The following is a 3,398-nucleotide window of genomic DNA, read 5'->3' as shown; positions in this document are numbered from 1 at the left end:
TGCTTGGTATTTAACATATTATATTTTGTTAATATTTGATTTGTCTAGAATTAATATTGAATATGAACTTGGCCAAGAAAAATTTTATGGATAAACCAAATATGAATGCTTTTTATAATCGAAATAAAATTGTGAATAATTTTTTTAGAAAATAAAAAACATAGAGTGTCATAAACTATTTTTAAAATCATTGAATAAGAATTTTTATAATTATAATTATTACATTTTATAATAAATTATGCAACAAAAAAAATATTTAGGACCGTGATGACTGTAGTGACAACAATTATCTCCGTTGTATCCGAAAACACGATAAATGTTACGTGACCGAAAACGTGATCGCGATCACTATTTAAATCCCTGATGCAAACATTTACACAGCCAATCAAATTCCCAATGTAAAATTATTGATAACATCCTTCAGGACCATGACAGCGGGCTTAAAAAAAATAAAAATAAAAACTGGAAGTTTGATGGTAGCAAAAGCGAAGGAATGGTTTGAGAGAAATTTAGGAATTACACAGTTATAAAGAATAGGCATGGAATGCTAACACTTCCAAAAATATTACACCACTATCAACAAGTACAGACTTATGATGCCCAGAGCCAGGTCCCAAGTTTTCCCAGCGCTTGATCTAAAAGTATAATGTAAGCTACTTAAAATTAATAGCAAAAGGAAAAGAATTAAAAATATATATAAAAATATTAAATGTGCAGGCTTGCAGGTCATGGGTTTCCAATTGTGGTCACAAAAGGCACCAGCCTTCTATATTCCCTTCTTCTCCCCAGTGCGCAGCTGTCGAGCACCCTCCCAAGGATCAATCGAGTGTTTTGCAAAGCCACTTCTCTAGGTGTCATAACTGACTCCGTGGAAACTGCTTGTGGAACTGATGTTGAACTTACCCCGAAACCAGATACCATGGCATACTGTAGTGGCCCACTTCGAGCCATGAATGAGGTCTAAGAAGCTAGCATCTTGTCATCTGTCCCATTTTCAATTGGCCCAGACTCAAGTGGGTGTGAACCAGGCAATGAACTACAACTCTGCAAAAGAGCTTCTAACACACTTGGTGCCTCCCAACACAAGGTGCTCTCAACTAGCTGTGATACAATGGCATACATGTGTGGGCTCTGAGCCGAATCCATGGGGGTATGCTGGAGCAATGCCTTAAGCATGAGCAATATTACACGTTGATACTCAACTGGACCTCTCTCCAGTAGCCGTAGCAGGTGTCCAAAAGCCAGAGCTGAGTGCTTAGGGAGCCATTCGTTGGACAATAACGGTGAGACACAGGCACGGAGATTATCAATGCTTTTGGTCTCACGTCAGGTGTAAGCCATAAACACAGTGGCTAATTCATCCGATGATTCTGCTCGACACAAAATTGAGATGTTGGCAGCAACGGAGCAGGCTTTTTGGTACTGTTGTTGCAGTGGTGAAGCTGGGCCCTCCAATGGGTCTTTTCTGAGCTGTAAGCAAAGCCAGGGAAGCAATCCTGTAATCTGCATCAGTAGTCTAGTCTTGCGATCCCCAAAAATGGAGTCACATGAGTGCACTATGATACGAGAGAGGACCTGAATTGCTATGACTAACAGTGGACATGAGTCCTTTAAGTACAAGGGACTGCACTCCTTCAAATGCTGGCAGATTGCCACTGGTGTTTGGCAAATCATAGCCCCTATATTCAATATACTGAAAATCCCCAATATCAACATTATCAAGCTCATCTCGAGGCATGCTGGAAAGGAGAACATTTTCAATTGTTCTGTCCTGGAATGATAAAAGGTCAATCATATGCGAGAAAAGCTCAAGAACCTGGTAGTTGACATGAATGAAAACTGTGTGCATCATGGCCACACAACCCCAAAAGAGTTGTGGGTAGAGAATCACCTTTTCTGGCTCCATGTTCTCCACCATTACTTTCAAGTTAAGTAAAATTTCCATGATGAAGCCCAGAACAGGAGGTATTGGATTTCCCAAGCATCTATGTAGGCAACGAAGGAGTAATACACATGTATCACTTGTAACACTAGGCCGCAATGCAGGATAGATCTGGTGAGAACGACAGGCAAGGTGTCTTGACGTGCATTCCATAGCCCATTTGAGTGCCTCAACACCCCAAGTCTCTTGAAGATCTCCTTGGAAGAAGATTGCATCAAACCATACTCTAAACAAGTGCAGACAGAAGTGCAGCACTAGGAAGCTCTGTCCTTGTAACTGTAGGGTCCTCATTCTCCCACACCATACTCCCTCGCTTTGACTGAACATACTTGATCAAACTGACAACCTGCTGCTTGTTCTCTCCATCGTTGCTTTCAACCTCATACAGCTCCAAGTGCCGACCTGCAAGTGAGTATAGTTGATTAACAAGCAAATGCTGGCAGTGCTCCAGTACAATATCCTCAGAGCTATCCATTGAAACAAATGTGACATGAAAGGGCAGAGGTAAGTGCTCGCGAAAGTCTTCATCATTCTCATATGCAATTTCTGCAAGTAGAATCAATGCTATATCTGCATGAGTGAGTGCTGCTGATGCCCTAGCAAAGCTGACTGAAGTTCTTTAGCATTAACACCGTGCATCCTAACCCCAGAATGCAAGATATCTTCACCAGAATTTCTTTTGGAGTGTTGTTGTTGAGTACTTAAATTTTCATGATTCATCAGATGTATCCGATTCTTGAAAAAATCTCTTAACAGTACTCAAAAATTTAGGAATTAAAATTTTACTTTTCCGTGATATTCTAAGATTTTGAAAAAAAAAAAACCTTTATTTCATATTTAATTTGAATAAAAAAATTTTTTTATTTTATTTTTTTAAAAATCAATATATGATAATGAAATTTAAAATTTTTTAACAAAAAATAAATATCACAAATATTATGTTTATTGAAAAATGTGGGATAGCATTTGAGTTTTTTTTTTTTTAAATGTCAAATATGACATTTATATAAAAAAATACAATAATTATGAATTTTTTTATTTTTTTCATTCAAATACTGAAATTATAAATTTTAAAATACAATAATTATAATATTTACCACGTTTCTTTAAATAAAAAATACTATTTGACTACTATGAAATTTTTTTATATTTTTTAATTGAATATTACGTTTGAAGATTTTGAAATGCAATAATTATGATCGTTTACTGCGTTTTTATTTTTCACATGCCATTCCACTCTTTTGAAGTCGTTAGATATGTGGCAGCGGCTAATATGAGTCTCTCCGTTGCATTAATTGAAGATGGGATCAACGCGCTATGAAATGAGGGGACCAAATAAAATGTAGAAGGAACAATTGGAGATGGGACCCATGCGATGGATCTAAAATTTTTTTTAGCTATCTACTTATAATATATACAATGCCGATGAATTGTTGAAAAATAAATAATTATTGCG

At 36.8% G+C, this 3,398-nt stretch overlaps 1 pseudogene; it reads right to left on the bottom strand.

The window, feature by feature from the left end:
* Nucleotides 1-458: 458 nt before the first annotated feature.
* On the bottom strand, nucleotides 459-2,631 carry LOC111288991 (cell morphogenesis protein PAG1-like; annotated as a pseudogene).
* Nucleotides 2,632-3,398: the final 767 nt, after the last annotated feature.

Source organism: Durio zibethinus, chromosome 4 (genome assembly GCF_047325235.1).
Source record: "Durio zibethinus cultivar Kanyao isolate XHJ-2024 chromosome 4, ASM4732523v1, whole genome shotgun sequence".
In the NCBI taxonomy this organism is placed as follows: domain Eukaryota; kingdom Viridiplantae; phylum Streptophyta; class Magnoliopsida; order Malvales; family Malvaceae; genus Durio; species Durio zibethinus.
The sequence above is the reverse complement of the archived record's forward strand: the minus strand, read 5'-3'. Positions and strand labels throughout refer to the sequence as shown.